This window comes from Monodelphis domestica, chromosome 1 (assembly GCF_027887165.1).
Source record: "Monodelphis domestica isolate mMonDom1 chromosome 1, mMonDom1.pri, whole genome shotgun sequence".
Taxonomy (NCBI): domain Eukaryota; kingdom Metazoa; phylum Chordata; class Mammalia; order Didelphimorphia; family Didelphidae; genus Monodelphis; species Monodelphis domestica.
The window spans coordinates 58,329,697-58,357,170 of record NC_077227.1 but is presented as its reverse complement, the minus strand read 5'-3'; positions in this window follow the sequence as shown (position 1 = coordinate 58,357,170).

The following is a 27,474-nucleotide window of genomic DNA, read 5'->3' as shown; positions in this document are numbered from 1 at the left end:
CCATCACCAGAAAGTAGCCAGCAGAAATCAGGCTTAGACTAATAACTTAAATGATATTCCATATATGAACTGAATAGTAAAGATCATACCATAAAAAAAAATTGAAATCAAGCCATTTATATACTTTTTCCAGCTATGGGTAGGAGATTTATTTTTTTAAAAAAATCTTTACCTTCTGTCTTAGAACTGAAAGCATTGGTTTTTAAGACAGAAAAGTGATAAGGGCTAGACAGTTGAGGTTAAGTGTCTTGCCCAGGGTCACACAGCTTGGCTAGATTTGAACCCAGGTCCTGTGGACTCCAGGCCTGGCTCTCTATCCACTAAAACACATAGCTGCCCCTTATTTATTGATTGATTGATTTACATAAAATGGATGGAAAGAGAGGAGATAGAAGCAAGTAAAAAAGATAAAATAGATAATTTCAATTGAAAAAGTTTTACACATATAAAATTGATGAACCTAGGTTGAATAGGGAGGTGATCTCAGAACAAATCTAGAACTAATTATTCAGGTAAGGGTTTGGTATCTGATATATATAAACAAATAGTGGAAATATGTAAGACCAAAAGCTTTTCCCCAATAGATATGTTGGAAAAGATAATTAACAAATTATTTTCAAAAGAAGGTTTGCTAGCTATTAACAATTATAAGGAAGAAAGCTCCATGACATTGCTAAAAAGAAAAAAAAATGCAAATGAAAACAACTCTGAGATTTCACCTGGCTCTTAGAAAATTGGCGAAGATTACAATAGTGATTGGCAATATGGGAGGGGTTGTGGAAAGATGGGAACATTAAACCATTATCGGTGGAGATGTAAACAATATAACTTCTGGAAAGCAATTTGGAAAACATGTAAATAGAGTAGCTAAAATGATCATACCCCTTAATCTACAAATTCTATGTACCAAAAGGGGGTCAATGATTTAAAAAACTTTTAAATATGCCCAAATATTAACAGAAAAATTTTCTTGTCACAGAAAAGAATTGGAAACTGCCTATTTGATTGGGGAATAGTTAAACAACTTGTAGTACATGAATGTTGTAACACATTATTTTGCTATATAAAATAGGGAATATTATGAATCCAGAAGAAGATTTACATGAACTGATGGAAAGTAAAGTAAGAAGGGTCAAGAAAATAATAAATCAAATAACTTCAAATAGGTAAATAAAGAGAAACCAGAATTAAATGTAGTACTACAAAAAACCTGGCCCCCAAAAAGAGATATGACAAAATTCCTCTTCCAACCCCTTGGCAGAGATGGGGCTTTACAAGTGTGGGACGTTTCATGTAATGTTGGACTTTTTGTATGTATCGATTGGCTTTGTTTATATTTTTCTTTGTCTTCTTTTTGTAAAAAAAAAAGCTTTGTTCTAAAAGATGGATCTGTGGAATTAGGGAAAGGCACAAGAGGAAATCTAAGCAATGTAAAAATCAAAATATATAAATAATAGTCAATTTTTAAAAGAAAGTTTGACATGGTATTCAATTAAGCAAAGTCAACCCAAAGACATTCATAGATAAAAATGGAAAGGGGAATACAAGCAGAAGAAAAATGGAAAATATTTACCAAAAAAAGCCAAACAATTAAATAAAATTTTATGGATCAATTTTATTAAAACCATTTTCTTTAGATAATGGACTGTGATCCTAAAGACAAGGACCCTGAGGTAGATATAGAAAAAGTAGAAACGCCACTAAAGAGAATAAAGGAAGAACAACCAGATTGGATCAAGTAAATTTAAAAGAATTGGAAGCTCTACAGTTGTGAGGACATTTAGGAATGGATTTACAAAGTATTTAAAAACATGGAAGATACTAAAGGATTAGGAAAAAACACCTCGGATCTTACTGACTCCAAAGTGGATATATAGAAGAGAATGTGGGGTAGTATCATTTATGGAAAGGGCATATTCAAGTGACAAAATTCAGAACCAGAGGAGGGAAACATGAAGGAGAAAATTTGGGTAAATGTCAAGTAAGGAGAAACAAAAGTGATTTTGTGAATGGGGTGATGATAACTGACAACATAAAGATGGCAAAACACCTCGAATCTTTGTTTTAGTTTGGTTTGGTTTTTCTGTGGGGAAGAATGGCCTTTGCAATGTGAAAGAACAAAATTAATACTCACAATGAGGAAGAAGACAGTAAGTGAGCCCCTAATTCCCCTTTAATTCAAATTACCTGGTCATGAAGAACTACATCTTTGGATACTAAAAATCTAATAGATGTGATTCCTGGGCTACTCTAAATAATATCTGAAAGTTTGTGGAAAAGGGAAGAAGTACCACAAGATTTGAAAAATGGTAAATATCCTTATCTTTTTTAAAAGGGAGAAAGGTGGAGATGGAGGAATAAATTCAAACTAAAGACCAGAGAGCTTGACTTTGATTCTGGAGAAGTTTTAGAGTGTTTTATCTAAAAGAAATTATTGTCAGCTCTACAAAACGAAGCTTAGTAATTGCAAAGAGCCAGCATGACTGTATCAAGGAGAGTTCTTGACTTACTTATCCTTCTTTTAAAAAATAAGATTAATAAAATTATAGATGAAGATGATGATGTAGCTAAAGTTTACTTGGATTTTACAAAAAGTTCTAATGAAGCATCATACTTTTGTTGTGAAAAAGAGAGGGTGGTATGTTTTAGATAAGAATATAATTATATAGATTCAGAATTGGTTACTTGGCACTTCTATAGTTGGAAATTCTTAAACCCCTAAAAACTACTTTACCCAAAATTCCTTTCTGTATTAACTAGAATCCTTTTCCCTTTTCCTAAGTCCTCAAATTTACATGATTGTATTTAAGTTTGTTGTGACTCCTTCCCTGCTCTTTTTTACTAGTGACTAGGCTGAGTATAGTAGTTCTTTTACTTTAGTTATTATTAATAAAACTTTATAAAATATAATAGTTATTGTATATTAATTAAAAAACCCATGCACTACTCAAAGTGTATTTAGTTCAATGTTAATGTTTTTGAATATCTCCAATGGGGCAATCCTAAGGATTTGTGCTTGACTCTGCTATTTAACATTTTTTTTTATCAATGACTTGGATAAATCATTTGCAAATGATACAAATCTAGAATTGCCAATACACTGAACAGTAAAGTCAGGATTGAAGAAGATCTCAAAAGGCTAGGAAAAAGGATTTTAACCTCTTTTTTGTTGTGGATCCTTTTGTTAGTCTGCCAAAACCTCTGGACCTCTTCTCAAAATAGTGTTTTGTATCTTTAAAATAAAATACAAGATAATAGAAGATATGAATGATTTTGTGAAGGTAAAATCTACAAGACTTGGCAAGTAAATGGATATGTGGGGTGGAGAAAAGGGAGTTGTAGATAACATCTAGGTTACAGTCTGGGTGAATGATAGTGCCTTCCACAGTAACCTGGAAGTTAACAAAAGGGGAGGAACTGATGAAGATTGGGGTTGGTAATCAGTCCAGTTTTGAATATGTTAAGTTCAAGAAGTCTGTGAAACATTCAACTCAAGATATCAAATAGCCAATTGGCTATTTGAAACTGCAGAGTAGGAGAAAGGTTAACTGAGAATCACCTAAAGAAATATGATAATTAAATCTGTGGAAGCTAACTAGATCACCACATAGAGAGAAAGAAGAGAAGAAGGGTCAAGGCTGAGCTTTAGGGGACATTTAAGGTTAATGGGCATGACCTTGATGAAAATCCAGCAAAGAAAACTGAGAATTAGGGGTCAGACAAGTTGGAAGAGAGGCAGAAGTGAATAATGTTATGAAAGACTAGAAAGAAGATCTGTTAATATTAGGAGTTCAACAATGTCAAAGCCTAATGAGAGGTCAAGTAGGATGAGGATCTATCTATCCATCCATCCATCCATCCATCTGTCTATCTGGCTTAGAGTGAGGAAACAGCAATTCAATGAGAAACCATTCTTAGATGATAAACTACTATGGATTCTTCTTCTTTTTTCCTCTTCTCTGATGAGTTTATCAGTGCTGCCAAATGGAACAGGGGGAGAGAATAAGAGAAAGAGAGGTAAATCAAAGCCTCAGGAAGAAATCTTCAAGAGGTTTCTTTAGATGTAGTATATGACCTGTTAATCAATCATGAATAGATTTTCAAAGTTTCTTTTAGCCATAAAATGGAATATGTAGCCTAATTGCCTATAGACAAAAACTGAAGGAATTTGCCTTCTTCAGTAAGAGACACCAGATGTCATCTGAACTTAGGAAATATAGTGTCAGCTCAATCTTTCATTTTCACATTTCCATTCTGGTTATTTACCTAAAGACAGAAGCATAGACAAGGAAGGGCTCAGGGATTTTTATCAAAGATTCATGTAGTGGGCAATATTTCCTTAAATCTACACTAAGACAAGAATATAGCCAAGGGTTCTTACCAGGTGGAAATGGGTGATAATTAATTGTAATTTGGAGAAGAAAATTAATAGTGATGGACTTGAATCCTTTATAGCAAATGTAAATTTCAAAGCACTTTTGTACAGAAAAGTAACGAGATATAATATATGGCAGAACTGTGATTGCTGACAGTAATGGGGCTCTAGTGCAATGAGTTATCAAAGACTTTCATGTCATAGTTTTCAGTGAGAAGAGGAGAGTCAGATTTGGAGCATTTTATGGGATGCATCCCTGCAATTGATTTAACTTGTGAAATTAGCAGGTTATTTCAATCCCTATACAGAAGTTTAATTCTCAAAAGAAAAGGGTTTAAAGAAATGTATTTTAGGAGAAGATATGATTTCCTCTGCCCCATTTCTTATCCCCAAATAATAAATATTCACCTCTTTGCAAAAACCATGTAGTGAAAGACTGTTTATTTCCCCTATTTAGCAAATGGATTATAGATTAATTTTCTTCTGACAGCTCAGAATAGCTCCCTTCAAAACTTGGGACATTTTAAAAGCAAGCAACATATTTTCCTGGTGACCCAGATATTTTTCCCCTCTGGGAACACATTTTTAATATGGCTCAATGGGAAATCATGATTCATTTTTTGAGTGGAGGGGACCACTCTATAATTAATCACTACTTCCATACTACTTCCCCACTCCATCCACCCACACACATTCACAAGCCTTCTCTTGTAACAAATAAGTACAATCAAGCAATATAAAGCAACACATTGTCAAAATCTAAAACTGCACTTTTCATTTTATACTTATAGTCAATCCCCTCTCTGACAAGAGAGATGGAAAACATGTTTCATCCCAAGTCTCCTGAAGTCTTAATTAATCACTGCCTTGATCATTGTTCAATTGTCTTTCAAATGTTCCTTCATCAATTACCTGTGGTCATTGTCTTAATTGTTCCTCTGGATCTACTCTTTAACTCTGCATCAGCTCTTACCTGTCTTCTGAGATTTCTCTTAATCCATCATATTCAATAATATTCCATTGCATTTATATACTACAATTGATGTCACTGACTTTGGTTCTAATTGTTTACTACAACATGAAGTATTGACATTAATATTTTTGTACAAATGGATCTTTTCCCTTTTTCTTTCTTATCTTTTGTGAGTATATGCCTAGAAGTGGTATATCAAAAGTCTTGCTTAGTTTTGGAACTTTATGGATATGGTTCTAAATTATTTTCCAGAATGGTTGGACTAATTCATAAGCATGATTCCCTTAAGAAATAGTTTTAAAATACCTTTTGAGGAAGAAAACTCTTAATGCTGTGGTTAATTCAGATCTATTTCTAGAAAGAAAGATAAACAAATTCAGCATTCTGTTGTTCTGAGGGCTCCATAATTTCTCAGCCTAGTAGTAATTCTTGTACTAGATTAGTGGTCTCTAAGCATTTTTGATCATTTACCCAACCAATAAAATCAGTAGAGCACAAACCCAACTTTTATATAGTCTGTTTGTCCTTATCTGTCTTTCTCTTCTGCCTCTATCTCTCTACCTGTTTGTCTCTGACTATCTCTCTATCACTATATCTCTCCATCTCTCTGTTTCAATGTTTCTCTGTGTCTCTGTTTCTCTGTCTCTCCCTGCAGAGGAATAATCAAAAAGAAATAAAAAAGATGGATTGATTGCTTTCAGCTGGGGAGTGTGAGATTTCATCAAGGAGAACATGGGATTTGAGCAGGGACTCAAAAAAAAAAAAGAGAAGGATTTAAATCAGTTCATTCTTATAAGGTGAAAATTAATTATTTTATTCCGTGGGTTTTTTTTAGAAGGATGTGGAGGGAGGAAGGTGGTCTGAGCAAAAACATGGAGATAGAAAAGGACAGAATGAAATATGAATATGATTCAGAGTTCCAGTTGGTTTTGTTCCAGCTTGACTGAAGCATTGCATGCATAAAAGGGAAGTGTGTGAAATAAAGCTAGAAATTAAGGTTGGAACCATACTGGGGAGGGCCTTCAATGCCAACTTAAAGAATTTGTGTTTTATTCTATAGACAAAGGTGTTAAAACAGAGGAATGCAGGATAGATTGAAGCCTGGGAACAAGGATAACAGTTAGGCTCCCATTACAATAGTCCAAGAGAAAGATAATGAGAGCATCAACTAAAATAGTGACAATATGAGTTGAAATGAGGAGGCAGGTGCAAAAGATATTATAGAGCTTCCATTTTATGTCTGAATACTTTATAATGAGCTTTCCAGTCCTTCTCCTCCCTATACTATTCTCCCTCAACATTGATTCTCTCTTCACATGGTACAGTGGAAAACTTGCTAGATATAGATTGAGGAAAAAAAAAAACCAACTTCTTTCAATTTCCAAGTCTTTTATTTAATGCATGTGTGACTTTGGGTAAGTCAACTGTATTAGGCTTAATTTATCAAAATGAAGGTTAAAATGGACAGCTTCTAAAATAATTTTTACTTCTACCAGCTTGGGAAGAAAAAAACACCTTTCTGCTTTCAACAGAATATATATTTCATTGTCAACTCATCAAGTTGGTGAAAAGTCTTCCATAAAGGAGTTAGTTATCATCTCATTAGGAAATTAATAACAGAATATTGTATATTGTCTCAGGCCAATGAATGCCTGTCAACATTCCATGCTCCTCAGGTAGCACATTGTTCCTAGAGACATGAATAGCGTGACTTCATAGAACCAGACAGTTATAAGAAATGAGGAGCAGTTCTGGAAGTAATGCTGTGTCTCAGATTGGAAAATGGTAAGGTAACAGGGATGATTAGAGGTCCCAGATCCATATGCTCACCCCATGTTCAGACTGACCATTGAAGGTCTTGCATGTTGTGAAGACTAAGCGAGGTCTTTTTGGTCCCTGGGATGGTGTAATAGTGTCAAAAGTGAATGACAGCTAAGCCAAAAAGATCTAATCACTTGATAGGCTTTAAAAGTAGCCGCTGAAGTCTCCCTATTATCCAGTCAAAAAGGTTGAAGCCAAAGCCATCATTGGATGTACTGAAAACTTAGAATCTGTGAGTTGCTTGAAGAATACAAATTAAAGGTAAATTTGAAAAACCTGTTCACTTGTCCCAGCCATCCCGCTGGGAATTGTTCCCTTCTGGGATAGAATAATAGGATTTAAGAGTTATTCTTTAATGTGCTAAGTCTGTATTAATGTATGCTCATGAGTCCCAACTCATTTTAAGTTGTTCTTTTTTCATAAAGGAAATAAGTAGCTGTCCTATTCCCAAAAACTACTCTCCACACTGAATATCTTTTCTAAAAAGGACAATATTTGTTCCTTTTTCAGGGAGTGCCTAAATATGAGATATGAGATGTCCAGAGAGGACTAGAACCTCTGAAGGCTTGCCAAAGCCCTTTTCAGGATTGGTCATCCACTTCTGGTGTTCCCCTTTCCACCAGGTCTCACCTGCGGCTTCAAGAAGCACATGAAGCAGTCATACACCAGTAAAAGCATCTTTACAGATGGACTAGTATTTCATTTAAGATTTTTGCATCAATGTTCATTAAGAAAATTGGTCTGTAATTTTCTTTCTTTGTTTTTGGACTTTCAGACTTAGGTATCAGCACCATATTTGTGTCATAAAAAGACTGAGAAGACTTCCCCTTGCAGAATGGGAGGACGGGAATAATTTGTTTTTGACAGTCATTAAGGGAAGTGTGTGAAATATAGCTAGAAATTAAGATTGGAGTCATACTGGGGAGAGCTGTCAATGCCAACTTAAAAAAATGTGCTTTATTCTATAGATAAAGGTGTTAAAACAGAGGAATGTAGGATGGATTAAAGTCTGGGAACAGTCATTAGCAAGAATTGTGAAGCACTTAAAGCTTTTGAAAATCCAAGGTCATCCACTGCATCCTGGGTCATAACCAGATGTTATGACTTTTGTCTTTTGTCTGGATTTGGATGACTCTGGGAGAGAGAGAGAGAGAGAGAGAGAAAGAGAGAGAGACAGAGAGACAGAGACACAGAGAGAGACAGAGAGAGAGACAGAGACAGAAAGACAGACAGAGACAGAGAGAGACAGAGAGAGACAGAGAGACAGAGACAGAGAGAGAGGCTGTTCAACTCTGCCTCACTTAAATCCAATTCATGTGCAAGAAAAAGCATAAAACTGTGATGTCATTGATCCTCTTCAAAAACAAAGGATGAACAACAAGATATCATATTTCAGATTTGTTTAAGATACTTTCCTCAGAGTTCTATTCCATGGTGGGGCTAACAAGCTAGAAAGGGTGAGAAAATAGCATGAATCCCTTCTTCTGGGGCTATAATTTCCCTGCATTGAATTTGGGACTGCATGAACAACTGAAGTCTGGTGGGAGGGGAATCTTTGTCTATGAGTAACACTATATATTGTTGGAGTATATAAAGGAGTGATTTGTTAAATAATCTCTGAAAGAAATATACTTGTGCAATTAAATGAGTGCACTTTATTTTAAAATATTAAATGGCAATAATAATATGTAATAATAATAAAATATTTAAATAAAATTCAGAGGCTACATCAAAGTTTTTAGGAAGTATAGTGAAGAGAAAATACTTTAGAACCTTTAAAGAACTATTTAATTATGAGTAATTTTTCTTATTAGTTATTCCTAAAAATGTTGCCAAAATTATTGGGATTTGAACTTGGGATAGCTAAGAGAGAAGTAATCTATATTTGGTAATAGGTAGCAGCTAGATCTGTTGCCAGCAGGAATTGACACACTGGAAGAAGGTCCAGGTTCTAGAGTTAGCAGTACACTGAAGTAAGGCTGCAGATTGAGCAGGAAACCTAGTTAGTGAGTGTGTGTATGTGTGTGTGTGTGTTATAAAATTGTTATCTCAGTTTGATATTTCCCTTCTAAACTTGGTTGCATTGGTTTTGTTTGTAAAAAATCTTTTAAATTTAATCAAAATTATTCATTTTACATCTTGTAATATTCTCTATCTCTTGTTTGGTCTTTCCTTCTCCATAGATCTGACAGGTAAACTATTCTACATCCCCTCAATTTATTTATAATATCAATCTTGATATTTAAGTCATATGCTCATTTTGACCTTGTCTTGGCTGTGAGATATTCATCTAAACCTAATTTTCCCCACAATGTTTTTGCAATTTTCCCAGCAGTTTTTGTCAAATAGTGAGTTCTTTTCCCAAAAGCTGGGATATTTGGGTTTATCAAACATGAGATTTATAAGGTCATTTACCCCAAATCTATTCCATTGACCCACCATTCTATTTCTTAGCCAGTTTGTTTTGTATCTTGCATCTTTGCTAGTTTTTCATTATTTCAACAAGTTTTTTTGGTTGATTTTCTACGATTCTCTTAGTATACCATCATACCATCCTCAAAGAATGATAGTTTAGTTTCCTTATTGCCTACTTTCATTCCTTCAATTTCTTTTTCTTCTTTAATTGCTAAAGCTATCAGTTCTAGCACAATATTAAATAACAGTGGTGATAATGGGCCCCTTGCTACACTCCTGATCTTATTGGGAAGACTTCTAACTTATCTCCATTGCAGATGAAATTTGCTGATGCTTTTAAATAAATACTACTTATTATTTTAAGGAAAGGAAAAATTTTATTCCTATGGCTTTCTAGTGTTTTCAATGGTAATGGGTGTTGCATTTTGTTAAAGGCTTTTTCTGCATCTCTTGAGGCAATCATGTGATTTCTATTAGTTTGATTATTGATATGGTCAGTTATGCTGGCAGTTTTCCTAATATTAAACCAGTCTTGTATTTTTAGTATAAATCCCAACTGATCATAGTGAATAATCCTTGTGATATATCGCTGTAGCCTCTTGCTAGTATTTCATTTAATATTTTTGCATCAATGTTCATAAAGAAAATTGGTCTGTAATTTTCTTTCTCTGTTTTTGGACTTCCAGGCTTAGGTATTAGCACCATATTTGTGTCATAAAAAGAATTTGATAGGACCCCTTCTTTGCTTATTTTGCCAAATGGTGTGTATATTGTTGGGATTAATTGTTCTTTGAATGTTTGATAAAATTCACTTGTGAATCCATTTGGTCCTGGGGATTTTTTTCCTTGGGGAGTTCCTTGATGGCTTGTTCAATTTCCTTTTCTTAGAAAGGATTATTTACGTATTTTATTTCCTCTCTTGTTAATATAGGCAATTTATATTTTTGTAAATATTCATACATTTTACCTGGATATAAGATTTATTGTTATATAATTGGGTGAAACAGCTCCTAATAATTGCTTTAATTTCCTTTTCATTAGAGGTAAAATCACCCTTTTCATTTCTGACACTGGTAATTTGATTCTCTTTTTTTAAATCAAATTAACCGATATTTGATTGTATTTGTTTTTTTTTCATAGAACCAGAGCCAAGACTTACTTATTAATTCAATAGTTCTTTTGCTTTCAATTTTATTAATTTATACTTTGATTTTTTTTTGAATTTCCAAATTAGTTTTTATCTTGGAATTAATTTGCTCCTTTTCTATTTTTTTTAGTTGCATATATGCCCAATTCAGGGGTAAAATTTTAAAAAAATTATCCCTTTCCTTTCTTCCCTCCTCTCCTCACACTAGAATAGTAATACATATATATTACTATGTCTTACATGTTTCTGTTTATCACTGGAGGTGGACATTCACATAGTCTTCAAACATTACTATATTGCTATATACAATTCTTCTGAAAATGTTTTTTAAAAGCCACTTTCTTTGTGAAAATAAATATATAAACTCTGGATTGACCAAATTGTAGCAAAAACACAAGATGAGAAAAGCCATAATATTTTTGAGAACATGATTATATATTAACAACCAATCTTGCAGGCAGCTCCTTGAATAGTTTCAAATGAAATTTTATGAGAAGTGAAAATATCCAGCATAATCTAATCATCTTTTACAAAGAATAATCTAAGCCCTCACTAAAGAAGATTATTTTTTAAAGTGTCTCCTTTAAAACTCATAGAATTTATAGTTGAAAGGGACCTCAGCCTCCTTCCAGTGGAATCCACTAATGAAAGGAATCTCTATTAGAATAGACCCAGAAAATAGTAAAACAGTTTTGGTCTGAAGACCTCCAATAAGCAAAAAATATACAAGGTCTCTCCCAAGCCACCTTGCTCCATTTTGGGGCAGTTCTCCTGTTAGGAAAATTTGTGAGTTTTTTTTTCTTCCCCTCCTTACATCAAGCCTAAATTTCTTTATTTTCAGCTTCTCCTCATTGTTCCTTGTTCTGCCCCTGGAGCTACACAGAACAAGACTAATATCTTTTCCCCATGATAGACCTTTAAATACTTGAAGAAACTTGTTACATTTACCCCAGTCTTCTCTCCTTGCTATATATGCTCAGTGCCTTCAAATCAGTTTTCTCATGTGTCTAGGGTACTCCAAAAGTTTCCGCTTTAAACTTTAATATCCTCAAACTTGAAACTTTAATTTAATTCAAACATTTAGTGCTGCACTGAGACTTTTGGGACACCTTGTCTATTGTTGCCAAAGGATACAGAAAGCTCATTGTAGCAATGAGGTCATTTGTCCAGTTCTGGATAAGGGTGACCTAGTTATGATTTGGTCTTCCTCTTTCCCACTCCCACTCTCTCTCTCTTTCTTAGATTTGTTGCTCCTTGATCCCTCAAGAAACTTTGACATTTCAGATTTGAAACAATAAAAATAAGAATAATGAAAGGAAACATTTGCATTGTGATTTAAGATTTGTAAAGTAAAAGATCCTGTTTGACCTCAGAATATTCCTAGATGTGTGACCCTGGGCAAGTCCCTTATCTCCAATTGCCTAGTCCTTATGACTCTTCTACCTTGGAACTGATATTTAGTACTGATTCTTAGCCTGATGGTAAGAGTTTTTTTTTTTTAAGTGCTTTACAAATATCTTATTTGATCCTTACATCAACCTTGGGGAGTAAGCACTATTTTTCTGCCCCCTTCCCCATTTTACAGACGAAAGCACTGAGGCAAGCAAAGACTAAATGATTTGGCCATGTTTATACAACTAGTATTTGAGGTAGAATTTGAACTCAGGTCTTCTTCTTGCCAGGTCCAGCACTCTGTCCACTAAGTTGCCTCTCTCCTTTTGCATTTTTCCAGGACAGTAATGGAGGCACTGAAGGCCCTTGATCACTTTGGGACAATTGCTCATTTCAGAGACTTTCCTGCCAGTGTGGATCTGCACCCCCTTGTTGTTGGGGTAGGCTTTCTAATGCTTGTCTCCCTGAAGCTCACCCTTCCCTGGGGAAAACAGTCATATCCTTGGCCACCTTGGGGCATGGGTATAGAAAGATGTTTTGGAAGGCAATAGATTTGCCTTTACTGAAGGTCTTCAAGAGCTGACTTATTAGAGATGAAGTGAAAGGAGTTCTTTTGGCACTATTGTTTGGAATTGATGGTTGCTAAAGTTCCTCCCAACCCTGAAATTCTTGATTCTTAAAAAAACTTTAAAAAACAAACAAAAAAAAAACCTCAAAAAGTTCTGAAAAAATGTGCTTTAAGAAATCCAGGAGGCCACTTGACCTGATAACTCCATGACTACATTTCTTTTTGATAAGGGGAGGATAAAAAGACTGCTGAATTGTTTTCAATTAATAGGCATTTAGGAAGTGACTGATGCAATAAATTGTTCTCCACCCATTCTGTCAGGGGGAAGTCTTTACACGCTTCAGCTAGACACCCCCCTAACTCACTGAAGGGTTTGAAGTCTGCTGGTTACCTCAACATGGTTCAGTCTGTCTGCTGAGATGCTTTACAGGGATGCGGCTGCTGCATATGACACAGTTTCTTGAAGCCACAGCTGAGAATTGGATGAAAGGGAGGTACAAAAGGTAGATGAATAGCTCTGAAAAGAGCCTTGGCAAGCCCTCACTCAAGAGATGCCAGTCTTCCCTGAACATCCATACACGCATACCTACCAGCCAGCAGATGAAGCAGACAATGGAGCACTTAGAGCTTGGTCTGACATCAAAGAAACCAGGGCAGGGTCATCCATTACCCCAAGTCATCACCAGTCATCCTGACTTTTTTCTTGCCACCTGACTTTGAAGATTCTGGATGGGAGTGAGGCCGAAGGCAATTTTGGGCAAATCTGCCTCACTTAAATCCAACTCACACATGAGTCAAGAAACATGTCATGATGTCATTAATACTCTTCAAAATGAAGGGCACACACTAAATGACAGTGAGGTCTGCTGGGTTTGTACCCCAAAGAGATAATAAGGAAAAAAGACCTGAACAAGAATATTCATAGCTGTGCTCTTTGTGGTGGCAAAAAAATTGGAAAATGAGGGGATGCCCATCAATTGGGGAATGGCTGAACAAATTGTGGTATATGTTGGTGATGGAATACTATTGTGCTAAAAGGAATAATAAAGTGGAGGAATTCCATGGAGACTGGAACAACCTCCAGGAAGTGATGCAGAGCAAGAGGAGCAGAACCAGGAGAACATTGTACACAGAGACTGATACACTGTAGTACAATTGAATGTAAAGAACTTCTCTACTAGCAGCAATGCAATGATCCAGGACAATTCTGAGGGACTTGTGAGAAAGATGCTCTCCACATCCAGAGAAAGAACTGTGGGAGTAGAAACACTGAAGAAAAATAACTGCTTGATCACATGGTTTGATTGGGGATATGATTGGGGACGTAGACTAAGCGATCACCCTAATGCAAATATTAATAATATGGAAATAGGTCTTGATCGATGATACATATAAAACCCAGTGGAATTGCTCATTTGCTATGGGAGGGGTTGGAAAGAGAGAAGGGAAAGAACATGAATCATGTAACCATGGAAAAATATTCTAAATTAATTAATTAAATAAAATTTTTCCCAAAAAATGACAGTGAGATGCCAAGCATGAGAGTTATACAGGTAGAAAGAATGAAACCACTCCTATTTTCAAGGGGTGGATATTCTAAAAAGAAGATTGAATACCTATATGAATATATGCAGAATGGGAATGTAATGAATAAATATAAATATATAAAAGGTAGTTAGATACAAGATAATTTGGGAGGATGCTAGCAACTGAAGAAATCAAGAAAGATTTCCTGTAGGAGATAGTGCTTGAGCTTCATCTTAATGGAAGAAAGGAACTCTGTGAATTAAAGGTAAGAAAGGAATACATTCCAGGCATGTTGGATGGTCAGTGCAAAGGCAAGGAGATGGGAGATGGAGTTTATGTGTGAGCAATACAGAGAATGTTTAGTTTCAGTATATTGAAGAATGAGAGTGGGAATAAATGTCATGTGGGGCTGGAAAGCTAGATTGGAGTTAGGTTGGGAAGGACTTTAAAAGCTTAATGGGGTTTATTTTTTAACCTAGAGGCAATAGGGGCCACTGGAATGTACTTCTGGAAAATTACCTTGGGAGCATTCTGTGGAATGGACTGCAATGGTGAAAGACTTGAGACAGAGAGACCAATTATAGGATTATTGCAATTTTTTCCCCCTCTGCAACCCAAGAACTAGGAATGTCAATAATAGCACACACACACACAAATCTTTATAAACTTATGTATGGCATTAAAACAAACATTCCCCCACAACCCTACCTCTACGCTCTCAAAAAAAACCCCCAAATACCCTGATTTGTAGATATTAGGGAGCAGACAGACCTTCTCCATCCCTGGACTGTAGTTTCTGCCCTCGGGGATCTTCATTCAGCCATTCCCAGGTTCTGGTTGGTGTTATATTGGGATGATATTAAAAAATTATTTGAAAAAAATCTATGCTATCAAATCATCTCACAGTCTTCCCACTGGAAGAAGGTGGAAAGAATATAGTCAAGAAGCAGACCCTTCTTGGGATCTAAGAAGAAAGGATTTGGGGAAGGTATTTTCTGATTTAGGACAGAAGAGACAAACATGTTCCCTAGACTTTAGAAAAACATGTCTAGGAAAGTCAAATGCTGGTGCTGATTCTTACATTGATTTGGGGTGAATAGAGAAAAGGAAAGGGAAAGAATACCAAATGACACAGCTTAGGCTCCATACTGCCTTATTCCTCCCCACTCTCCAGGGCAGTTTGGTGAGAAGGGAGGAAAGGGGACACTGGAAAAGATGCCAAATCGCCTGGTTAGGTGAGATGTGTACATGGTGGGTGACAGCCAGAGTAGAATGTGACCTGTAACTCCACAGAGAATGTAAACTAACTTGAGTAAATGTAAATAGCAAAAGAAGCTCCAACTATCCCATGGGAAGACTAGAACCTGATCTTGGGTCATCCCTGGCATTTTATCTTCTTTGTTCTGTTTCTATATAATATCTGACATGGCCTGAATTTGGTGTGGGAATACACCATGCTACTCTTTCTTGCTGCCACCAAGGACTGACCTCTTGTGAGTAAGAATCGCCCCCCATGAACCCAATGAACCCAATAAACCCCAATAAAACCTATTAATAATCAAGCTGGCATAGGCCCCTCTTTCTTTAGCATCTCAGTATTCTTTGCAGGCCATGCTACCCTATACATGGCATAATCAGTACAAAGCAATTCTGCCCCTCCTTCATTTGGCAGAGTTGGTAGGATGGGCTGCCCCCCGACAAATTCTGTGTCCATACAACATGATGATGGTAACCGTGAGCAGAGACCACGAATTTGATACAAGACATGTTAAAGAGGTAGAAACCACAATGTTTAGCAACTAATGAATATCTTGAGTGAGGAAGAATGAAGAAACCAAGAGAATGCTGAAGTTACAAACCTGAGATACTGGAAAGTTCTTTGACAGAAATAAGGAAACTTTATGAAAAGATATGATTTATCACTTGTTTATGTGGGTATATGATTTGGGGTTTGCATTTTTTAAGATGATTCACTTATAAAAATGAATAATATGGAAATAGGTTGTGAGAGTTAATACATGTACAACCCAGATTGAATTGTTTGTCAACTCCAGGAGGGGGGAAGGAAGAAGAGGGGGAGACAACATGAATCATCTGAATTGGGAAAACGTATGTGTAAATTTGTCATTAAAATAAAATAATGATAAAACTTAAAAAAATAAGAAAACTTAGAAGAGAGGAGTTGAGGGAAAGAGAAAATATTTTCAGTTTTTTCACATAATGATTTGAAGGTGTATCTGGTACAATCCATTTGAAATGACAAGTAAACCATTGTCAGGTATGGAACTGAAGCTCAGAGGAGAAAATGGGATGTAGATTTGAGAGTGCATTGCATAGAGAAGATAATTAAACCAATAGGAGCTGATGATGTTGCTGAGAGAGAATGTTAAAGGAGAAAAAGAGGGCCCAGGAGAGAATCATGGGGAACATTCACATCAGGAAATATGATATGAAAACTGAGAAAGAATACTCAAATAGGTAGGAGAAAAATCAGGGGAGAACTGGATCACCAAAAATGCAGGAGAGAGTTTCCAGAAGGAAAAAGTGATCAACAATGTCAAATGCTGCAAGTAAGTGAAGAAGGATGAAGACTGAGAATTGTCATCAGATTTGACAATTAAGAGATCACTGGTAACTTGGAGAGAGCAATTTCAGGTGAATGGCAGATCCAAAGCTAGATTGAAAAGGTTTGAGGAATTGATGAGAGGAGCACTAGGGACAGAGAATATGGTTCACTTTTCCAGGAGGTATCACGGGGGATAAAAAAAGAGGAGATCTGGAGGACGACCAGACTGGAATGGTAGAGGTAGACCAAAGCATTTCCAACAAGACTTGTTAGCTTGCCAAGCACACATTAAGTGCTCCATTAATAACCCAGTCACACAGAAGTAATTAAAAGTTTAGACCTATTAGGGAAATTTCCATCCTTCCAGAGTACTCATCTTCCATAACTGTCATTGTATGCATTTCTACACTTTCTCAAGAGAGTGCAGAAACATGCATATATATGTATGTAATACATGATGGCTAAACTCTGCTATATCATCACTCATGAGAAGGGACAGAAGAAATCATGACATATGAGCTATCCCTCATCTTCTTAGTCACAGAGATAAAAATATAGATCTGCCATCATTTATGTAATATATACACATGGGGGTAGGGGTGGAGGGATAGGGGAAAGATACCAATCAATTGTCCCAATCACTCCTGGGATCCTTTTTTCACATTGAAGGGATGCAATGAAGTCAGAACAAAGGAACCATTTGCAGGAAAATGAAAATTGAAATGAACTGAGTTACTGGAACAGTTTCTTTCTTTATTTTCTCTCTCTCTCCCTTCTCTTTGTTTCTCCATTCCCTTCTTTCTTCCTTTTTCCTTCCTTCTTTCCTTCTTCCTTCCTTCCTGAGTACAGCAGGATTCAGGGATAAGTAGTACAAACAAAATATTCATCTCATCATGACTGCTTACAGCTGGATTCTGGGAAGTAATGAGTTGATAACAAATGATGACTATTAAATATTCATTTGGATGGGCAGTAGCTAATCTATTAGACTTGGTGTCAGGAACCCCTAGATCTCAGTTCCAACTCTGAACAAGTCACCTCATTGTTTCTAGCAAAGAACTCCCTAGAACTTACTAAGTGATTGATGGGTTATAATCTGTACTGATAATTAGAATTTTACAAGCTGGCAAAATCATAGATCTACCCATTTGACCATTTGACTTTCTAGAGCATTCTCACCAAAGTTCTAGGTCATTTTAAAGTTCATCTTGATTTTCATAGAACTTACTTTTTTCTTTACAACTCATTCTTATAGCCTTATACTACAACTTTGAAGAGATTTTTAGGATTGTATGATTTTTAAAAATTAAAAAATCCTTTTCAGATTACATCAGTACAATTTCTTAATATTTATTTTCTGATATTTTGTAATCCATGTTCTTTCTCTTCTCACACCTCCTCTCTCCTTAAGAAGGCAGATCATATGACATAGGTTATGCATATGTTATTATATATATATTTCCATGTTCATCATATTGTGAAAGAAGACACATATTGCTCAGACTAGAAAAAAATTCATGGAGGAAATATGGTAAAGAATGGCATATTCCAAATTACATTCAGACTGTCTGTTCCTTCAGTGGCTTTGGATATCTTTTTTTTGGGGGTCTCTTGGAGTTGTCCTGAATCATTGCTTTGTTAATAATAGCCAAATCATTCTCAGTTGATCATACATTATTGTTGTTACTGGGTACAATGTTCTCCTGATTCTGCTCACTTCACTTAGCATCGCTTCATATAAGTCCTTCTAGGTCAGAATTGTATGATATTAGAACATTCCAGGAATGCTTTCCTTGTGAGATCATATTTGTGTCAAAATAATCTCTCACTCTTGGAAAGAGCATTGGAAAGGCAGGGGAACCTATAAAACTCTTAGGATGCTTAAGAGTTGCATTTAATAGTTGTTTAGTCTCATCTTGACAAACATTTTAATTTGATATCCCTCATGTAAACCCATAAAACAGCATGATCTAAAAATTCCTAACAAATATATTAATAAAAATTTAAATATGTATGCATTACTTATCAGCTTTGAGTTAATTACACAGCAATATTGTCTTGTATACACCTTAATTAGATTAAATATTGATTAGTGCACTTTCCATTGATATTTCATTAGCACACAATAACTGTCTTGTTCTAGCCAGATGAAGCTTTAAATGAATTTAAAAAGTCAGGCTGGAAATGAAAAGTTATGGCAACAAAGGCAAAAAGCACATACTCTCAAAGCATAAACAACATTAGTAGGGGATTCTTGTGAATTAAAGCTGAGAAGAAAAATTCAACTCTACCTATTTTAAGGGTTTGAAGTAATTAGATGTAAAAGAGGTACCACTATTTTTTAATGCTGTTTTTTAGCTTTAATATTAGCAAATGCAGAGACATTCATCACTATGCTAAGCAAGAGCTTATGAAATATTACAATTATTCAGAAAGATTATGATCTTTGTTTATTTCAGAAAGAACTTGGGTTTTTAACAGCATCATAGATCCTTAAGCATGTGATTAAGGCTGTTTATTTTCATGCTGATGAGCCACGGGCTGTTTCAATGGGGAGATGCTGTAATTTTCTCATGATCTGGAAAAATAATTCATGGTACTTTTTATGTTGTCATTAACTGTCACATTTCTTGAGTTAAATATGAGTCCTGTCATTTGGAAGTCAGCAAGCGGCTCCTAAATTTCTCAATTTCATTAGCAATTGATTCAAATCATTTCCCGAAAAGAGTTGGAATTGACACATGAATTGTAGTAGTTCCTCAGCTTGGTGATTAATTAATCAAGCCATCAGGTTCACATTAAACTATTTATCAATCTTACGATTTCCTGCTTTTTAAAAAAAATTAAAAAGCACTCTAACGATGTTTTATGAGTTTGAAGAAAAATTAAAAGAGTATCATGGGAATGTAACTTGTCCTGCTTCAGGAAATATCATAATGACAATTTTTAGGAGAACTTGGAAGGGCCCTTGAAAAGTATAACAGAAACAACTATGGGAGAGAACATTAGTCTATCTGGGCTCTAGATTATGTCCTACTGACCTTATGTAAGTAATGTCAAACGTTTAGGGGTCTCAGACTCCTCATTAGTTAGAGGTGGAGGAATGGACCAATGTTTAAGTTGATTGCCCAAAGTTACATAGGTAATGGGTAATAAATTCAGAATTCAAACCCAGATTCTTTGACCCTAAGGACAGTGCTCTTGAAGCTGTCTTGGATATTTTGCCTTCAAGAGCACTGTCCTTAGGGTCAAAGAATCTGGGTTTGAATTCTGAATTTCTAACTAACTCTTAGAAAAGAGTTAGTACCAGAATGCAGATTATCTGGTTTCAAGACAATGACTGTTTTACTCTCCCAAAATGTCTCCTGCTCTGTGATCATTTTCAACAACTGTTGACTTGGGGTTTACACAGTACCAAGTAGTGTGAAGCATACAAAGATCAGGTAATATGGGAATAACTGGTATATATACCAGAAAGAGATCTAGGATCTAATCCTGGCTCTGTAGCTTACTACCATCCTTATGATCCTAAGCAAGTTGCCTAACTCCTCTAGACCTATTTTCTCATCTGAAAAATAAGAGAGTTGGATTAGATGATCTCCAGATTACCTTCCAGTACTAAGTGTATAATTCTCTGACAATAGGATGATGATATGATATGAAGACAGAGATACTGTCCTAGAGAAATTTGTCTTTAAGGTTGTGGACTGAGGAAATAAGGCAGGAGATAGTTCCAAAAATGGAAATAGATTCCAATTGGATGGAGTCTATGGTCAATACCAGACAGGTGGTACCTTATTAGGAAAGCTTCTTTAACTCATTCATCTTTGTAAATTCTCAAGCATCCAACAGTGACCCCAGAGTTGCCCTGGCTACCCTCAAAAGGGAGAATAAATAAATCTTGTGTCAATAGCATCAACTTACTCTCTTTTGTTAGAATAAACTGCCCATTTCCAGAGTCATTTCAACAATCTGCTATAGTTTTAGACCTGGAGTTAGCTCTGTAGCTATGGTAAGAGATTAAAATCACAAATATCAGACAACCTTATCCTCTCTCTTCTTTCCTCCTTCAAACAATCCTCACACGTGCTTCAGCAATCTGAGTTATATATTTGTTCTGAATGTTGTTGTAAGGTAATGGTTCTCTTATCTGAAATTCATCAGCCTGCCATAAATTTAAACTCCATTATTGCCAATTGAGAAAAGCTGAGCATCAAACCACTTTCAATAAATTTTCACTTACGCAATTGAACTGATATGGCCTCAGAGGAAAAGGTGAGAATAATCTTGAAATATTTAACTTAGTCTGAGTCACCATTTAATCTGGAACTAAACCTGCATTTGCAATGAAAGCTCATCAAACTCAAGTTTTAAGAGGAGATTTTTTGGGGAAAATTTCTAGCATCCCTAGAATTTCTGAATCTCCTCAGAGTATGATAAACCACAAAAACATAAAAAGCTTTTTAAAAAACTATTTTTTCCAGATTACTTGTCAGTATAATTTTCAATAATCATTTTCTGACATTTTGCAATCCATATTATCACCCTCCCTCCTACCTCTCCGCATTCTACAAGATTGCAGATAATATGGTATAGGTTGTAAATGCATTATTACACAATATATATTTCCATGTTCTTCCTGTTATGAAATAAAACATATCTTGCCAATACTAGTGGAAAATGCATGGAGGATTGCATTCAGACTTTGTCAAGTTGATTCCATAGCATTCTATAGAGGAGCTGAATCGTTGCATTAATGATGATAGTTACATCATTCAGAGTTGATATTCAGACATTATTGTTGTAACTGGGTGCAAAGTTCTCCTGGTTCTGTTCATTTCATGTTGCATCACTTTATATGTCTTTCCAGATTTTTTGTAATCATCTTGTCATTTCTTATGGCCAAAGAGTATTCCATTATAATCGTATATCGCAATTTGTTCAACCATTCTTCAGGTGAACCATTCTCTTCAGTTTCCAGTTCTTTGCTGCCACAAAAAGAACTGCTATACATGTTTTTGTACAATTAGCTCCTTTTACCTCTCTTTGATCTCTTTGTAGAACAGACCTACTAGTGGTTTTGCTGAGTAGAGTACAAGCATTCCTTGCTGACTCAGTAATGCATCCCCCAGACCACATTGAACCAGTCTAACACAAGTTCTTCAACCATCCATCTCTTTTTCTTGCACACAAAAGATCACTCCTGATGGTAACTTTTCCTTCAGTAATGTTTTACGCCTTAAAATTATGTAAGGAGTCAGTTTTTGTCCATCAGCTGTGATTAGAAGCATCATGGTCATTCTAGTTTGCTCATTTCCGGTAGTTTTCAACACTCATTTGGCACCTTTAGTATTAATGGTGATATTTGACAGAATGTCATAACAAACAGGTGTTTGGTCCACATTTCCATCTGCCCCAGGAGATAGCCATGTTTTTTACCTATGCTGAGGTGCACAAAACACAACTTGTGGTTTCAAAGCTGTAAGTGATCAAATATAGTGCAAATGTGACTTTCAAAGGTACATATTGGGGGGGGGGGAAGTCACATTATATTTGGGCTAACAATGGTAGGTCTTTCTATATTTGAGAAATGAGGCTTTTATTAGAGACATTTGCTATGAATTATTTTAGCCCAGTTTGTTGTTTGTCTTCCAAAACATGAAATGCTTAAGAAAGAACTCCTTATTTAAGAACAATTACTGGAAGAAATCAGAAAGTGATTTGGCAGAATTTAAGTTTTGATGAATATCAATCACCATATAGAACAATAAACTGAAATGGATACATGACTTGAAAACTAAAGATCATGTCATTTCAAAGTGAAAATAAAAATTAGAACACCAGATCAAGTACTTTTCACTGCTATTGATCATAGGCAAGTTGGTATTTTTGTCATTTTTGTCAGCTTCCTGACAAGGCTATTGGATCCTAGGCTATTGGTACAGGATTACTTCTTAACCAAGCAAGGGATAGAAGTGATTAGAAAAAATAAAACAGACAATTTCAATTGCCCGATAATGAGAAACTTATGCACAAATAAATTTAATGCAATAAGGACAGAAAAGAAAGTCAACTGGGGAGATTGTATTTCAAATATCTCTTATAAGGTTCTGTTATCAAAGATGATGAGGCATTTAACAGAAACAGGTAAAAACAAAGCCATTTCCTAATAGATAAATGGTCATATGATATAACCACAGTTATCAAAATAATTGGAGAAACACATTTGAAACAGAAAGATGCACAGTGTTAAAATAAGAGATAACAATAAGTTCTATTATACTTTAGCTGAAGAAAAAAAAGCAGTGGTATCAATCATGACCTTATGCAAAGCAACACTAAAAATGGACCCAATTAAAAGGAGATAAATAGTGAAATTTCAATTTTTCAAAAGATACCAAAAACAATGAATCAATAATATTATTTAGCATATTCACCAAATAGCATAATCTTTGAACCCTTAAAAAAAAATTAAATGTTAAAGAGAGAAATTGACATTAAAGCTATAATAGCAGAGGATTTCAATTGGCCATTCTCAAACTAAGATAAATCTAACTAAAAAAGAAAAAATAGCATATAATTCTGTATAGAATTTTAGAAAAGTTACATATGAATAGTCTTTTAGAGAATATTGAATGAGAATAGAAATGAATATACCTATAACTCAGTTGTTATGGCACCATCACAAAAATTAACTATATATTAGAAATATCACAAATAAATGCAGAAAACAATATTAAATTTATCTTTTACTGGTCATAGTGTAATAAAATTATGTTAAACCAAAAGCCTTTGAAGCAAAGATTAAAAATTAATTGGAAATTAAAAAGAATTGCAAACTGTTAACAGCCATTTTAAAAATCAATAATAATTAGACAAATCAAAGTTAAAAACAACTTTGAAGTTTGACTTCACCACCAGGAAACTGACAAAAATGACAAAAAATGAGAATAGTTACTGTTGAGGAATTGTTGAACGATAGGTTCATGGATCCATTTTTGGCTGTAAATTGTGCAATCATTCTGAAGAGCAATTCATAATTTTTAAATTATGCTCCAAAATGTCAAAAATGCTCCTATATTTTTTTTTATCTATATTACTAGACATATACTCCAGGAAAGTCAGTGATAAAAAGAAAAGACCCCATCTCTGATAAGTGTAATTTGTAAGCTTTGTAGGGAATGAGTTAAAATAAAGACGAATAAAACAATTCTTTAATTTATAAATGGTCAAAGTATATGTTTAGGCAATTTTCAAAGAAAGAAATCCAAATTATCAATAACCATGTAAAGAAAAAATATATAAATCATTCACAATTAGAGAAATGCAAGTTAAAAATAAGATAAAAATATAGGAGGGACTATGGGGAAAAGAAATACTATAATAAAGGGACCATGACACAAAATGATATAGAGATAAGTGAGCAGAACCAGGAGAACAACTTGTACAATATTGTAGAGACCCATAACTTTTAAAGACTTTGGAATTCTGATAAGTGCAAAGACCAGTCTTTATTCTAAAGGATTCACACTTAAATATGCTCTGAATGTAGATTGAGGCATATTTTATTTGGACAGAGCCAATACAGAAATTTGTTTCACTTGGCCATGTATGTTTATTAAAGGGAAATTTAAAAAAGAAAGGTCACATATGAACCAAAATACACATAGCAGCACTTTTTTCATAGGAGCAAATAACTAGAAACAAAATAGATGTTCATTGTCTAAGATATGACTAAACAATATGTGGTACATCAATGTAATGGTATATAAGAAATGAATAAGATGTGTTAAAAATGAGAAGACATTTGAAATGATACTAAAAATAAGAAGCAGAAAAAATATGGACGACTATTGTATTACTCTACATAGAAAGAACAACAAAAATAAAAACGTTGAAAATGAATTCCATGAAATTATGTAAAACAAGCTTGGTTCCCAAAAAGAATTATGGAAGGCATTTCTCTCACTTGTTTGTAGAAGAAGACTATGTGTGGAATGTTACAAATATGGTAGACATTTGTAGCCTGATAGTTAATTTTATTGAAGTCTTTTCTCCCTTTTTTATTCTTTGTTATAAAGGTAGACTTTATGGACGAGAGTAGAGAAAAGATTATATTGAGAAATGTGGATGATATAAAAACAAAAGATATCAATAAAAATTTATTTTACAAAAGAAAGTATAACTCACAAAAACTCCTAACTTATCTAAGAAAATTTGCTACAACTTTCCTCTTCTGTTTCTTTCTTTCTTTTGATCTAGACATATAATTTCATCAAGATAATGAACTCCCAGTGTAAGAATTCTTTTCACATAAGTAATTCCTCTATGATTAATACTCTTAGAGAGATATCTGAGGAAATTGAGGAATCAAGCAACTAGTTCAGTGCCACCCAGCCATTATGTGTTAAAGGCAAGAATTTGAACTCACCCAGAGCTTACTGACTACAAAGATGACCCTATCCCCATCATGATACGCTACATCTTTTAACAACCTAAGTATCACAAATGGAAACCACTTTTCAGAAACTGAAAACTCTTGGAAGAGCTCAAAAAGGAGTTTAAATATCAACTAAAATGGGGATAGGAAAATAGAGAAAGAAATGAGAGGGATATAAGAGAACTAGAGAGAAAAAAAAAGGTTGACAGCTTGGTAAAGAAGGCACAAAAAATACTGAACAAAACAATGCCTAAAATAGAATAAGCCAAATGACAAAAGAAAAGCAAAAATCTACTGAAGAGAACTTCTTAAAAGGGAGAATTGGTCAAATGGAAAAGGAGGCACAAATGCTCACTGAAAAAAATCGTTTCTTAAAAATTTGAAATGGGCAAGTGGAAGCTAATGACTCCACGAGACATCAAGAAACAATAAAATGAAATAAAAAGAATGAAAAAATAGAAGAAAATGTGAACTATCTCAATAAAAAACAAGTAATGTTATCTTTCATAATTATCTCTAAATCATTCCTTTTGTGTTTGAGACTTCTTCTAGTGAGAGGTATTACCTGTCTACCACTCTTTACTATTTTTATGATGTACTTTCATATTGATTCCATGTGCCTATTTGAAGCTTATTGTGATAATAACACAATATGTTGTCATAAATCTATTATCTGTCAAACTATTTTCCAGTTTTCCTAAGAGCTTTTATGACCTAAGGAGCCTCTTACCCAGAGGGTTATGTTTTTGAGTTTATTAAACACAAGTCTACTGTATTCATTTGCTTTTGAATTACATTTAACTAGTCTGTAATACTGATTTATTTTATCTTTAATCATTAAAAATTTTTAATATTACTGTTTTACAATATATTTTAAAATATGGTAATACTAGTCTCCTTTCATGACTAATTCTCTTCCCATTATTTTGCCTTGAGATTTTAAAACATTTGTTCATCCAAATTTTTTTTCAGTTTATTGTGTTTAATCCTACAAAGTTATCTCTTGCTAGTTTAACTGGCATTATAGTATATTTCTGAATATTAACTCATGTATTATTCACAATTTTATATTGGTGTGATATAACCATGATTATTATTGTTTCTAGTTGTTTACATTATCTTTTATTTAAGTAAAGAGTATGTTTATGTTTTTTGTTTAAAAAACTGAACTGGAAAAATAGATCACAGACATCATTTAAGAATTATTTGACTAAGTGAAAGTTATAATAAAACACTAGTGTAGGCATCATCTTTCAAGAAATTATCAAGGAAAACTGCCCTGATATTCTAGAACCTGAGAATAGAATAGAATAGAAATAAAAAAAAATAGAAATCAAGAGAAATCCATAAAAAAAAGAAAAATCCACCAATCACCTTCTGAAAGAGTCCCAAATTATAAATTCCCAGGAATATTATAATCAAATTCCAGGGTTCCCATATGAAGGAGAAAATATTACTAGCAACCAAAAACCCCCCAAATCAAATATCATGGAGCCATAGTCAGAATAACACAAAATTTATCAGCTTCTACATTAGAAGACTGAAGTCCCTGAAGAAATATGATATTCCAGAGGACAAAGGCACTAGGATCACAACAAAGAGTGATTAACCCAGCAAAACAGAATATTATTCTTCAGGGGAAAATGAATATTCAATTAAATAGAGAACTTTCAAGTATTCCTAATGTAAAGACCAGACCTGAATAGAAATTTGACTCTTAAATACAAGATTGAAAGGAAATATAAAAAAGGTAAACAGGAAAGCAAAATCACTTTTTACATCTCTACATGGGAAGACGATACTTGTAATTTCTAAGAACTTTATCATTCTTAGGGCAGTTAGAGGAAGTATACATAGAGGGTACAAGTATGGGTTGAATTATGATAGGATAATATTATATACACATATATGCCTATATGTGTATTATGTATATTAAGGAATGATAAAGGAGGATGCACTGGGGAAAAGGGAAAGAGATAAAAAAATGGGTTAAATTATCTCATATAAAAAAGGCATGAATGATCTTTTACAGTGGAGGGGAAAATGGGAGAAGTAAAGAAGGGAGGTTTTGAACCCTAATCTCATCAGAATTGGCTCAAAGAAGGGATAACATGCACACCAGAGAAATTAGTCAAATGTATACAAAGTCAATTTGATAAATGGTCAAAAGATATGACCAGACAATTTTTAAATGAAGTAATCAAAGCTATCTCTAGTCAGATAGTCAAATAGTCAAAGCCTATTAAATTG